Source organism: Oryx dammah, unplaced genomic scaffold (assembly GCF_014754425.2).
Source record: "Oryx dammah isolate SB20612 unplaced genomic scaffold, SCBI_Odam_1.1 HiC_scaffold_10, whole genome shotgun sequence".
Classification (NCBI taxonomy): Eukaryota; Metazoa; Chordata; class Mammalia; order Artiodactyla; family Bovidae; genus Oryx; species Oryx dammah.
Window position 1 is genome coordinate 27370823 of NW_024070194.1, and position 15530 is coordinate 27386352.

Consider the following 15530-nt stretch of genomic DNA (forward strand, 5'->3'; position numbering starts at 1 on the left):
GTTTCTCTCCCCAACAAATGCTTATTTCCAAGAGTTGCTGAAGCCCCGAGGCAGACCACTGGGTGTTTTCTTTCTGGGGCTGTGAGCTGAAATGAAAGGGAGAGAAAGGGAGCAGTCCAGTCTTGCTGGAATATTTATGTTGTTGGAGGTAACCTCAAGACTCCTGAAAACCCCAGAACCTGACCCACCTTCCATCCCCGCTTCCAACAGGAGAGGAAAGTGGACGAGCCTCCTGCTTGGATCAAGGCTACAGAGGAGCTTTTTTACGAGTCTCTAGTTAAGGCCTTGCGTCCTTCCCCTCTCCCCACCTGCCTCCATCCTGGCTGAAGCCTTAACATCGAGAATTCTGTTTCTGTTTGATTTCAGGAGAACAGAGCCAAATCTGCAGTATCTCACCAGCTTCCCTCATGCTCTCTGCAATTTTACAAGATACAAAATAGTGCATACAAAATGCCCAGAACTATAATTACCTTCTGTGAGAGAAGCAACAACAGAAAAACAGACTACCACATCTCACTCCAGCCAATCTCTACCTTTTTTTTATATATAAATACACTTACAGGGAAACATTTGCTCTATATCTGTGTGTTAATCTGAAGTCACTTTTCTAATACCCCCCTGGAATGTAAACCTTCTCTTTATTATTTTTAGAGCAAAGGCCCGTATGTTTCCAGGAACAGTTCCTTCCCAAGGGGAGGGAAGGCACGCAGTAGAAGCAGGTGGTCAACTCGTGGCTGATTGTTTCCCACGTGCGGAGGTGGTTCTGACCCAGGAAGTGTGTGGCTGGGGAGAGGGGAGGAGTCGTGGTTGTGCTCGATGATGTGACAGGCCCTTGTTGGGAGGCGGGGTGGTGTCACATGGGTTCACGTCCTGGGACAGGCATCTTGAGTTCACGAAGAAGCTGTCCTCTGCCCAAACTGGGACTTTCGCTCCTGTTTCTCCAATTGATCCCATAATCATCCTTTGAGTGTTTACTATGTGTTAGGCATTCAGCAAGGCTCTAGACACACAGTGAGAGGTAACACAGGGGGCTTGGTCTCCGGAGAGTCACAGATGGTACAGAGACTGATGAGTAAAAGGCCTGAGAATGGACAGCATCCAAGTGACCCCATGAGGATGCCCACATGACAGCAGGCAGCCCGCCTAGGCATCTCCCTCCATGCCAGCTCCAGTCCTGAGAACTTTGCCTGCGTTAACTTCCTTGGGCCCACAGCAACCTCATAGGCAGGACTGCATCTGCAGGAAAAGGATGCCACGGACAGGGAGGCTGCGAGGATTTCCCAAATCCACTCAACACCAGGCAGGAGACCCAGTTCTCAATACCTGATCTGTCTACTTTACAGACAGAATGCTCATCCCTGGGCCTTCCACCCTGACTTCTTGCTGCACTGAAAAGTAAACAAGGAAGCAAGGTTTTAAGATGGTTGACATGTATTCTCATCTCCATCAGCCATACCTGCTCATTTTTTCCTAAAGATAATTAATGAAGAGGCTACCAAGAGATAGGCTATTACAGGCACACAGATGAAAAAGTGCATGTATTAAACATACATGTGACAATTCTAGAGGACAGAAGACCCCAGTGAGGTCTATGAACACTATGAAAGTGAAAATTGCTCTGTCATGTCCAACTGTTTGGGACCCCATGGACTGTAGCCCGCCAGGCTGCCCTGGCTATGGGATTCTCCAGGCAAGAATACTGGGATGAGTAGCAATTCTCTTCTCCAGGGGATCTTCCCAACCCAAGGATCAAACCCGTGTCTCCCACACTGCAGGCAGACTCTTTACCATCTGAGCCACCAGGAAAGCCACTATATCTACCAAATAAAAGTGGAGGAGACACAGTCAATATTTACTCTATATTATAGATTTATCTTGAGAAATGAACCATTTTCAGGCACATGTAGGCTAACCATAATTCTGTGGTCTAGTCAGCTGTCCCCAACTTTATTGGCACCAGGGACCAGTTTCATGGGAAACAATTTTTCCATGGACCAGGGTTGGGGAGGTTGGTTTGGGGATAATTCAAGAGCATTACATTTATTGTGCAATTTTTTCTATTATCATTCCATCAGGTCCACCTCGGATTATCCGGCATCTTGAAGGTTGGGAACCCTTGGTCTAGCCCAGTGGTTCTCAATCCATGGGGGCTGCTTTGTCCCCAGGAGATGTTTGCCAGTGTCTGCAGCCAGTTTTGGTTGTCATGACTAGGGTTGGAGGGAGAGGCTGGAGATATGGCTAAACCCTGTACGATGCACAGAACTGCCCCCACACAACAAAGGACCCTCCCGTCCAAAATGTCAGTAGTATTTATCTTTGGTTGGAGATCACTGGGTATCATTCAACACAAAAGAACCAAGTTTCAAGCACAGCTCTATGCCTTGTGTGAATACAGGTTGACAAGACTGACCTGGTCTCTCCAGTTTTGCATCAGATTTTTTTTTTCCTTCATCAAACTTGAGATCAAATGAGCAAACAAGCTGCATCCAGCTGACGATTTCTCCCATGTCCTGACAAGAGATCTTCCTTCCAAACCCTAAACTTTAGGTCCCTGTCCATCGACCCAGAGCTGAGCAGACACATTCTCCAAAGCACAATTAAAGAGATTGACTGCCTGTTAGTACCAGGCACCCTGGTATCAGCTAATCTGAAATTAAGTGGGAGATAGTTTGTTAGCACTGTGTTTTGTTAAGCAAGCAAAATGGAAAACCTTCCCCATCCTTAGAGATTGATTAATGACCTTTTAAAGGACCCAGCTAAACAGAACAATTGAAGAATATGGGAGCAATTAAGGTGCCTTTGCAAGGCAGTTCACTTATCAAAATGACTTAGACAAGATTTCAGTGGGATCACTGCCCCTTATACCTTAACCACTGTCAAATTACATCCAGCAAACCCAAGAAGACTATTTTAGGAGCATCAGTGAAATGCCACCCTGAACTTTTAGCAGCAATTACAGGCGTAACGCATATTGGCCACAGAGAGAGTCAGACTGAACTTCTCCATGAGCTTCGATCCACATGCCTGGTCCCCAGAGATCCCTCACCTGCCTTGTGTTACAGGTATTTGCTGGTCGGTCCCATTAGCATTTTCCAGATAAAAGGCGCTCTCTGGAAAGGGTAAAAGCTAGGGCTAGCTCAGACAAGGAAACACAGTGTTTCAGGAAGGTTTTCTCTGAAACAGTAATTACTAACAGCACCAGGTAACTTAGGGAAAGTGTGAAAGTGTCCGACTGTTTGCAACCCCATAAGGTATAAGGAGCTGTAGCCCACCAGGCTCCTCTGCCCATGGACTCCTCCAGGCAAGAATACTAGGGTGAGTTGCCACTCCCTTCTCCAGGGGATCTTCCTGACCCAGAGATCAAACCCAGTTCTCCCACATTAGAGCCAGGTTCTCTATCATCTGAACCACCAGGTAAGGCCTATATAGGGAAGCAGAGCTAAAACCAGCTTGGTGCTTAGAACAGAAATCTCACCCCAAGCATGTGTTGTTGTACCTTTTTCTTTCTCCACCTTTTTCTGTTTGATGAAAATGCACCAGCTCAGCCCTTTCTGTTGCTTATGGCAGGAGTGTGGGGGCCCTTCCAAGTGCAAGACATCAAGGATGTTTGCTGGGTATTAGTCTGAGCAGAGAGTGTATCCCAGTCTCCAGGCTCTCTGGGCTCTTCCTTTCTGGACCCAACTCTGCTCTCTGGCCCATAGTAGAAGAAAGAGAAGACGAAACATTCATTCAGACACATTTGCCTTAGAGGTCTGTTTTAAAAGCACCACCTGCCAAGGACATCACAGAATTTGATCTCTCCCCTTGGAATGATAAAAGTGAGTGAACAGACTTTTGATTGCTTGTGATGGCAAGATTTTCATTTTTTAAATTCATGGACCACTTGGGAAGGTTGTGGATTGGGCCGTGTTCCAATATTTATCATCACCAATGGCCTCTGAGTCTGTATCAGTCAGACAGGGATGGTAAATGCCAGTTTCCTTCCTTTTGCCCCCAATCTGAGGTTGTCCTCAGTTCCAGATTAAGCAGATGGAGTCCTTCACTGATGCAATGACTTTCTTTCACAGAAATTTTCAAGAGTAAAGAGCTCCAACGGCACCTGGAGATTGTCTTGACTGTCAATTTCCTTCTTCTCCTGTCCAGGACTCGCCAGTTCCAAATGATCCCCTCCCCACATTTTGTGGTTTTTCCAAATCCGCTGGATAACTGGGATTTTTAAAAAGTGCAGGGAAGAGGTTCATAACATTGATCTTGGCAATGATTTCATGGGTATGACACCAAAAGCACAGGCAACAAAGGCAAAAATAGATGTGTGACTACATCAAAATCAAAAGCTTCTGCACAGCAGAAGAAACCATCAATGAGAGAAAAGGCCACATACAGAATGGGAGAACACATTGGTAAACCATTTATCAGATAAGGGATTAATTTCCAAAGCACATATATAACTCACTGTGTATCCTTAATTCACCTTGAGTCTGTGATAGATTCTCAGGCTCTCTTTATTTCTTTGTATGCCAAATTAGGTTCATCTGATGTTTTCTCATGATGTGAAAGTCGCTCAGTCATGTCCAACTGTTTGTGACCCCATGGACTATATAGTCCATGGAATTCTCCAGGCCAGAATACTTCAGTGGGTAGCCTTTCCCTTCTCCATGGGATCTTCCCAACCCAGGGATCAATACCAGGCCTGCTGCATTGCAGGTGGATTCTTTACCAGCTGAGCCACAAGGGAAGTCCAAGAATACTGGAGTGGGTAGCCTCTCCCTTCTCCAGAAGATCTTCCCAACCCAGGAATTGAACCAGGGTTTCCTGCATTGCAAGTGGATTCTTTACCAACTGAGCTATCAGGGAAAACCCCTTCTCATGATGAGATTGGGTTATATATTTGACTTTCATATTTTAGTCTAATCTCATATTCTATGACCTTTTCATTCACCATTACTAATTCCAGGGTTTGGGGAGAGGGTGGTTCATTTGAAGAGACGTTTCACACAGACAGTCTTGGCATTTATGAGCAAAGACAGTTTTATGTCTTCCTTCCCAATTTGTACATATTCTGCTTCCTTTCCTCCTCTCACTGCACTGGCCAGGATGGGAACAATTTTGGATCACAGTGGTGAGAGTGGGTGTCCTTGTCCTGTTCCTAATCGGAAATGTTTCTAGTTTCTAATCATTAAGCATAGTGTCTGGGGAGAAAATTGCTTTATTTGGGGGTTTTAAAGATGACCTCCATGATTTCTGGTGAAGGTGAATGGCGGCTACGTGGCACTGGAGTGGCCGAGAGAAAATACCCCATGTCCAAGGTCAGGAGCAGTGGCCGAGAGGAGATACCCCACGTCAAAGGTAAGGAACAGCGGCTGCACTTTGCTGGAGCAGCTGTGAAGAGATACCCCACGTCCAAGGTAAGAGAAACCCCAGTAAGATAGTGGGCGCTGAGAGAGGGCATCAGAGGGTAGACAGACTGAAATCGAAATCACGGAAAACTAGCCAATCTGATCACATGGACCACAGCCTTGTTTAACTCAATTAAACCAAGCCATGCTGTGTAGGGCCACCCAAGATGGACAGGTCATGGTGGAGAGTTCTGACAAAATGTGGTCCACTGTAAAAGGGAATGGCAAACCACTTCAGTATTCTTGCCTTGAGAACCCCATGAATAGTATGAAAAGGCAAAAAGATAGGACACTGTAAAATGAACTCCCCAGGTCAGTAGGTGCCCAATATGCTACTGGAGGTCAGTGGAGAAGTAACTCCAGAAAGAATGAAGGGATGGAGCCAAAGCAAAAGTAACACCCAGTTGTGGAAGTGACTGGTGATGGAAGCAAGGTCCAGTGCTGTAAAGAGCAATATTGCATAGGAACCTGGAATGTTAGGTCCATGAATCAAGGCAACTTGGAAGTGGTCAAATAGAAAATGGCAAGAGCGAACGTCGACATTCTAGGAGTCAATGAACTAAAATGGACTGGAATGGGTGAATTTAGCTCAGATGACCATTACATCTACGACTGTGGGCAGGAATCCCTTAGAAGAAATGGAGTAGCCATCATAGTCAACAAGAGTCCAAAATGCAGTACTTGGGTGCAATAAAAAAACGACAGAATGATCTCTGTTTGTTTCCAAGGCAAACCGTTCAATATCACAGACCACCTGACCTGCCTCTTGAGAAACCTCTATGCAGGTCAAGAATCAACAGTTAGAACAGTACATGGAACAACAGACTGTTTCCAAATCGGGAAAGCAGTGATCAAGGGTGTATATTGTCACCATGTTTATTTAACATATATGCAGAGTATATCATGAGAAATGCTGGGCTGGATGAAGCACAAGCTGGAATCAAGATTGCTGGGAGAAATATCCATAACCTCAGATATGCAGATGACATCACCCTTATGGCAGAAAGTGAAGAAGAATTAAAGAGCCTCTTGATGTAAGTGAAAAACGAGAGTGAAAAAGTTGGCTTAAAACTCAACATTCAGAAAAGAAAGATCATGGCATCTGGTTCCATCATTTCATGGCAAATAGATGGGGAAACAGTGACAGACTTTCTTTTGGGGGGCTCTAAAGTCACTGCAGATGGTGACTGCAGCCATGAAATTAAAAGATGCTTACTTCTTAGAAGGAAAGTTATGACCAACCTAGATAGCATATTGAAAAGCAAAGACATTACTTTACCAACAAAGGTCTGTCTAGTCAAGGCTATGGTTTTTCCAGTAGTCATGCATGGATATGAGAGTTGGACTGTAAAGAAAGCTGAGCAGTGAAGAAATGTTTTTGAACTGTGGTGTTGGAAAAGACTCTTTTTTAAAATTTTACTTTATTTTACTTTACAATACTGTATTGGTTTTGCCATACATTAACATGAATCCACCACGGGTATACATGTGTTCCCAATCCTGAACCCCCCTCCCACCTCCCTCCCCATACATCCCTCTGGGTCATCCCAGTGCACCAGCCCCAAGCATCCTGTATCCTGCATTGAACCTAGACTGGTGATTTGTTTCTTATATGATATTATACATGTTTCAATGCCATTCTCCCAAATCATCCCACCCTCTCCCTCTCCCACAGAGTCCAAAAGACTGTTCGATACATCTGTGTCTCTTTTGCTGTCTCACATACAGGGTTATCGTTACCATCTTTCTAAATTCCATATATATGTGTTAGTATACTGTATTGGTGTTTTTCTTTCTGGCTTACTTCACTCTGTATAATCGGCTCCCGTTTCATCCACCTCATTAGAACTGATTCAAATCTATTCTTTTTAATGGCTGAGTAATACTCCATTGTGTATATGTACCACAGCTTTCTTATCTGAGTCCCTTGGACTGCAAGAAGAGCCAACCAATTCATCCTAAAGGAGATCAGTGCTGGGTGTTGATTGGAAGGACTAATGTTGAAGCTGAAACTCCAATACTTTGGCCAACTCATGCTAAGAGCTGACTTATTTGAAAAGATCCTGATACTGGAAAAGATTGAGGGCAGGCAGAGAAGGGGATGACAGAGAATGAGATGGTTGGATGGCATCAATGACTCAATGGACATGAGTTTGGGTAGACTCCAGGAGTTGGTGTTGGACAGGAAGTTCTGGCGTGATGCACTCCATGGGGTCACAAAGAGTTGGACACACCTGAGAGACTAAAGTGAGTGAAAAGATGACCTCCATGATTTCTGATGAAGAATCCTCATTCTCAAATTGTTTTCTCAATGTTTTTTTCTTTCTTTTTATTTTTCAGTACTTTAAGGTGTGTCTGTGAGGTTTTGGTTTTGGGGGTTTGGGTTTTGTTTTTTTAGTTTATTTTTTAGTTTTTTAATCTATAAATTTGGCTTTCACCAAATTTAAGATATCTTCTTCTATCATTTAGTAATTTTTCCTGCAATAATCTCTCCTCTCCTTTTGATAACAGACAAAAGGTTAGAATTTTTATATCATCCAGTAAATGCTGTTCATTTTTACTAAGTTTTTTTCTAGGTTCTTCAGATTGGATTTTTTTTTTCTTGGTTTAGCCTCAAATCCAATAGTTCTTTTTGTATTTGCATTTTAATACTCTGTTCATCTAGTGAATTTAACTTCAAATTAAATTCACTGCTTACTTCTAAAATTTTCATTTGATTCTTTTTTTATACCACTCATTTCCCTTCTGAGAAATTTGTATTTCTATTTATTTCAAGTGTGTTTGTTTTTACTTGATAGAATGTAGTTCAAATAATTGCTTTAATATCTTTATCTGGTCATTTCTGCTCATAACTGGTAGTACTTTCCTTGACAACTGGTCATGTTTCTCTTGGATTTGTATATTAGGCTGTTCTGAATTGCATTCTGAACATTATGCTCTGACTCCTGTTACAATCCTCTAGGTAAAGTTTATTGTGACTTGCATCATTTTGCCACGTAATCAGCCCAGTTAGGCTCAGACTACAAGTTCTGCCATGTAGTGTAAGTTCTATAAGAGGTGGCTGTAATGTGAGTTTATTTTGGTTCTGCTTCTTGCATGCACCCCCAGACCATCTGCAAGTTGAGGTAACTCACATCATAGTTAAGTTCTTTGCGTGCTGCTTCTGGTGTTTGCTGTACTTGTGCTGTTGAAGGGGAAGCCAGAGACTTGTGTTGGTTTATCCAGAATCTGGGAGACCCTTCTCCAGGCTTCTTCTCCTCCTGCTCTCTCTACCCTCTTGGGGATCCTTTCCCCAGTTCTCTGTGAGGACTAAGGGGTTCTTCAGCATTTGAATTTCCCTCATTGCCAACACACAGCTCCAAAGTTTAGCAGGGCTTGAGGTAGGGCTAGAAGAGAAAGAATAGAAAATGAAAAAAGATTAATTTGTCTCTCATTCCCTGGCATGCTGGGGCCCATTTTCCTGAAAATCTGACCACAATGATGGGGGCTCTTTTCCAGTTTTGGGTGCTCATGTGTGCTCACTGCTATGCAAAGTAGCAGCTGAGGCCATCCTGAAGTCAATGCTGGGAAACCAATCAGGAGAAAAAAACAACAGAAAACTTGCCTCTGCATGAGTCCCTTCTCACGTTTGACTTGCCATCCACACATGCAGGCTGTACGTTACTCCTCCAAATCCTCAGGTGGCCATTATTTGTACTTTTTCGAGAACTTTAAATTTAAACACCTGGAGAGTGGCTGTAGAGTTTACCCTGTGAAACTCTTTCCCCCCTAAGTTGGGGCTTTACAATGTAATATAGAGTTATTTAAACATCTCAAGTTCTATACCATCAACAGGCTAGGGATCTGCTTCCAGGGTTAAAAGTGATAAATGCAATTGGTCGAGAGCTGAATTTTTAATGGAAACAGTGTAAAACAACCATTAGCTGGCTCTGTCTTTCTTGAGAGATCCTCACACCCAGATCCTATGTGCCTAGGAGAGTGGAAGAAAATTGTCTCCCCTGCATATGTCTTCAGGGAAGGTTGCTAGGCATCCCTCCAAGATCTCGATATGATATGCATTAAAGCAAGGACATACACTTAACATGTAAGACATTGCCTGTGTGCTGCCAAAATATCACTCAGTTTAAAATATCTTTTCAAAGTGACAAAATTGCCCCAAGGACATGTAAAAGCTGATGTTATAAGAAAGCATAGTGAATCTGGAAGGGTAAAGAAGGTCACTGGGTTTTGGACTGGAAAAATATATATCCCCATTCCTTGAGTTTTGGAGATTTAATTGTTGGCAGTGGATCAGTTACTGCTAGATAAAGCTATGCAGGCACACACACACACACACAGTCACTCATAAAACCCATTCAGTACAAAGCATTTCTAAATAAAATGTTAATAGAAAGCAGAATTCAGTGGATTGTGCACAAAATTATTCCATTCAACAGATAATAAAAAGCAATTAACCAACAGACACAAATAAGGCAGTAATGAACAAAGGATCCTGCCTGGCGTCTTATTTCCCACGTCAAAGCTTAGGATGGAAAGAGGGAAGCCAGAAACAGCAGACCTCCTCAGATCTAGAGCCAGATGACTTAAGCTTCTCCCACCCCTGTGGCTTCTCCCTAAACCCCCTGGGCTTAGACCACCAGACCCCACAGAAAGCCATAGAACTGGCCATGCTCTGGAGACCAATATTTTCTTGGGACAGTAGACAAGTACACACGCACCACCCACAATTTAGATCACCAGTCCACGGCCGACACTAGAAAGCTGCTAGTCAGTTAGGAATAAACATCTCATGTTCTTTTTTCTTAGAGTCTAAACCTTTGTTTACCAAATTGCTTAAAAGAAGGTTTATGGTCGAAAATATCTGATGAGTTTTGAGGAGAAAATAGGCCCTGAGATCTGAAAGTGAAGCTTGCCTGCCCTCTTCATCTAGATGTTGGGAAACTTTGGGGGAGAAAAGTGCTTTTTATCTGTGTTAATTCAGAGACCCCATTAATAATTTGCCCCTTGAACATGCTAATGAAGGTCAAGGGCTGGGCTGAGAATTAAAGTCTGTGGAGAGGCGAGTTAGCACTACAGCTTCAACTCTCTGCCCTTTCAAAGCCTTTAACTTAAGCTGTTCAAAAGAAGAAAAATTATCTCATTCTCATTTTTCCTTTATTCCAACAACTCATTATTCCAGCAATAAAATTTATAAATTACATATTAGATGTCTGGTCCAAGGGAGTCCATGACATCAGGACACATACCTGGGCTCGGGGGATCCAACGGGAGAGACAGTCATTAAAAAATAGTTAGACAATAATTATATAATTATCATCGTGAGAGGTCACCAGCAAAAGAATGTCGGATGGGAGAGAAAGATACTTAACAGGGATCTTGCCCTCGTTTGGAGGTCAGGAGGTCTTCCTTGAAGAAGTGACAGTCAAGTCAAGAACTAAGGGTGTGCAAATATGATCCAGGTCGACGGGTGGGGAAGTGAGAACACCCCAAGGACAAAGTGTGGTTTGTGGCAGGGAAGCCAACACATGTGCTCGTATTGAAGACCAATGGCGAGAAATGCTTAGAAGAGCATAATGGAGCTTGAAGGAATATCCATAAGAAAAAATATTGACTTTGTATTCATTTGTATTAATTAGTCTTTTATACTGCTGACCCAGTAACTTTTATTTCCTAAGCAGTTTTGTGCATCTTATAATTCCCTAATGGCTCAGCGGGTAAAGAATCCGCCTGCAATGAAGGAGACACAGGAGACACGGGTTCAATCCCTGGGTTGGAAAGATTCCCCTGGAGGAGGGCACAGCAACACACTGAAGTATTCTTGCCTGGAGAATCCCATGGACAGAAGAGCCTGGTGGTCTACAGTCCATAAAGTCACAAAGAGCAAGACACAACTGAAGTGACTAAACAATGCATACTCCTCCCCAGCCAGCCATGGTCCTGCTCTCTGGGAGTTCGCATTCTAGTTTCAAGTTTTCAGATGACTAAAGTCCTAGATTAGTAGCTCCTTTGGCCAAGTAACTTCTCCAAATAGTTTGTGTGAAAGATAGCATCAGTCAGAGAGCCTGGTGCTTATTGTCAGGATAATATAAGCCTGCATTGGAGAAGGAAATGGCAACCCACTCCAGTGTTCTTGCCTGGAGAATCCCAGGGACGGGGGAGCCTGGTGGGCTACCCTCTATGGGGTCGCACAGAGTCGGACACGACTGAAGTGACTTAGCAGCAGCCTTCCTCCTGCCCCATGGCTCCCATCCCCTCCCCCAAAAGGGTAACACCACCTTCATTTTGCATGTACCTTTTTGCCTGAGTGCATTCTTGGAGAATGCACATTGGCCTTTTGTCAGCTCTCCCTTTCTTGCATTACTTATCTCCATATTTACAGATCTATCCATTCAACAGGACGTGCATCTCCTCTTTAATGGTGAGGGTGTGCCCCCACCACACTTTCCCTTCCCACTCCTGTGTGTGTCCCGCTGGAAACCTGTGTGAGGGTTGCATTGACAAACAGAACCACGGAAGGCATGGCTGGTCCTGAGCATATTCCTATGATCTGTTTGACTATGTAATGGTTGGCTGATTGTCAGCGTATTTGCCTCACAGTTCCTAGTGATGTTAACATTCCCCACATCTTTGTCAACACATGGTATCACCAGATTTAAAATTCCTCCCAGCTCAAGCAGTGTGACCTCATTTTACTTTGCATGTAGCTACTCTCTGAATAATGTGATGTCCTCCTTGTGTACTTGGATGATTGAGATTCGTCTTTTGTGAATCAACTCAAACCTGTTGTTCATTCTTCAAATGGAGCTGGTTTTTATCCCAAGCTATGTTGTATATATATACTAAGAAGCTTCAGTCATGTCTGATTCTTTGTGACCCTATGGATTATAGCCTTCCAGGCTCCTCTGTCAATGGGATTCTCCAGGCAAGAACACTGGAGTGGGTTGCCGTGCCCTCCTCTAGGTGATCTCCCTGACCTAGGGATCCAACCTGTGTCTCTTACATCTCCTGCATTGGAAGGAAGATTCTTTAATATTAGCATCACCTGGGAAGCCCCATGAGTTGGTTTCTACTCTACACAGGAGAAGCTGAATCCCCCTGAATGTCATAGGAGGTTCTGCAATGTCTGACCACATATCCCCACTCTCTCTGACTCGCCTCCACCCACTTTCTCCAGGTCCCACTTATTCCCAGATATCCCTCGTCTGTCTCCCTAGAGTGTAGGTTCCAGAAGGACAGAGCGAGCATCCTTTAGTCCCTCAGCAGTGCCCACCACATCTTGCATGTGGCATACAGTCCACCGTTGTCTGTGAAATAAATGGATGAATGGACAGCATTTGCTATATACTTGGCATATGGTCATTGCTCAATTGGTGCATCTTACATTCTTGTTTTTATTGTTCCCAACATCACTGATAAAAAGGAGATTTGAAAAGAGAAAGGCAAGGGTATCATTGGCTCAGACAGGGGCTGCCTCCCTCTCTCCCTTCCCCCCACACACTGTGAAAATGATGTGATAGTAACTACCATTGTTCTTCTTCTGCAACCTTGAAGCGGGTGGGCAACTAAAAGAAATGCTTGAACTAAAACCCCCATGGGTGTCAAGATACAGTTCCTTAGTAGGCTATTGACTAAATAACATGTTGGCCTGTAGGCAAATAGTCAAACTAAAAATCATTCAGCGGGTGCCGTTGCGTTACCCATCTCATCTCCAAAGAAGGAATATTACAATTAGCAACTCAGAAACTCTTTTACATCTTAGTAACCATGCATAAAAATTAATTCAAGCAAAACCTAATTTAGAATAATAATAACATGCCTTCCTAATGTTTCCTACATTAATCATGGTTAAGACAGTTACTATAGCAGCACTGTTGGAACTTACTGAAAATAACGTAATTTGCTATAGCGCATGTTCTCTTCTGAGAATGCTACTATTTGTTTAAGCAAGAGAGAAAGAAACAGCAAAGCACTCTGTTTCCTTTGAACTAATTTAAGGTTCAATAGCCGACACAAATGAAAGTAATAAAGTGCTGTTTGCTCTGAGAGGAGGTGGTGGTGACCTCTGATTTTTATGGTTAGATTAGTTTTAAATATGTTCTCTTGGTCTCATTTTTCTCATCTGTTTGCTCAAACTAAAAGAAAAAAATATGGGATGAAGGAGTTGAGTTGAGGGGGAAGAGAAGTACCATACATTGTACGGGAGCTATGCCGTCTCTGGGCCAGAGTGAAGTCAACCTCACTTTTGTTGCTTGAGACCTTGCAGAGCCCAAACCAAACTTAAAGACATCAGTGAGGAGTCAATGGCCAGCAGAAGCCAAGGCAGGAATCTGGGGAGGGGTCTGGAAAAATGTAAACAGCATGGGATTATGCGAGAACTCCCTCAGGTCTTCAGCTCAAGGCTCTTGACTTTTGGTCCCCACAGTGTTCACCCCCCAAATCAGGGGCTTCCAAGCAACTGACTGTTCAAGGTTTTCATGCAGAGTCAGCAAAGTTGCTGTTTTTCAGAGCAGCTGCTCAGACCTGGGTTCGACTCTCTGCCATGCTGCCAACAGGCTGATCTCCTCTGGCCAAGAGCCAGAGTGAACTTGCTGCTCAGCAGTTGTTTTTTTCAGCTGTAATAGCTTCCCAATGGTTACACAGTTGATGCTGAGATCATTTCCTGTTGTGGGATTGTCCTGTGTGGGGAGGAGGGGATGGCAGTATTGCTTGTCTCCTCCCACTAGATACTGGTAACACCTCTGTAGTCGGTACAACCAAAAATGTGTCCAGACATGTCAACATGTCCCCAGGAGGCCAAAGTCACCCCCAGCTGAGAACCACTAAACTGTAAAATAAAAATAGTTAGAGTAGCTCCTTACTATGAAAATGAAATGAGGCAAGCTTCCTGGTGGACCATGAACCCCATGAGGGCAGGCTATGTGCCGTGGACTGATGGAACCTCAGAAGAGCTCTCGGGCAGAGTAAATCCTTGATACGGTTATTACAAAAGTCCCTCCTTGACCAATTAGAGAAAACTGACTTTCTTCCCCCAAAATATTTAAACACCAAAATGTCTCAGTTAATAAAATAGAGAAGCTTTGTCTCAGAAGACCTATCACCATTTTCACCATAAAGGAGAGAACTTTGATACAGATGATACGAAGAACTATGTTTTAAGTCAAACTCTCTCAATATAAGCAAGACAATTTATGTTTACTCATTTCTATCTAATGCATCTGGGTCAACTCCTTCCGGAAGGCCTCTTTCCATAAGATCTGTTTTCTTTGACTTTTATACTCATTTTGGTAGATAGCTTTTTCCACTTTCTTGAATTTCCTTTTCCTTTTTTTTATTCTCTTTGTCAGTCCCAGAACAATTTCAAAAACAGAATTTGCATTCTCCAGTTCACTGAAGACATATTTATTTTAGACCAGCCAGTTGTGCAGATTTCAAATATTGATTGGTCACATGTGAAAACCAAATTAGATTTCTTCTTGGATTCTCTTACTGACAGCCCTCCACTTACACTTAGTCTCAGGGAGGTTGGGGTTCCAAAATGCTTGCATATCAGCTGTGTAAAGAATCCTTATATCAGTGACTCTTTAAAATAGAAGGGTAGTTAATTTAATTTACACTGATGTGTTAGTTCAGGTGTTATCAGTGAGTGTTTAAATAATTAAATATTTTATTTTGATGTGGCGGTAGAGTCACATGCAGTTCTTTTTACTTATTAGTTTATTTACTTTGATTTTAGTTTTGGCTGCACTGGGTCTTTGTGTATCATGTGCTGGCTTTCTCTGGTTGCTGTAGCAGGGGCCGCTCGTTGTTGTGGTGTGCACTCTTCACACTGCAGTGGCTTCTCTTGCTGCTGAGCACAGATTGTAGGTGTTTAGGCTTTAGTAGTTGCCGCTCCTGGACTCTAGAGCTAGGGCTCAGCCCTTGTGGCACATGAGCTTAGTTGCTCCTTGGCATGTGGGATCTTCCTGGACCAAGGATCAAACCATGTCCCATGCATTGGTAGGTGAATTCTTAACCACTGGACAACCAGGGAAGTCTGAGACACATGCGGTTTTAAGAAAACACAGAAAGATTGCCTGTTCTTTTTGCCCAGTTTCCCACAGTGGTTCAGTTCAATTCAGTCACTCAGTCGTGTCC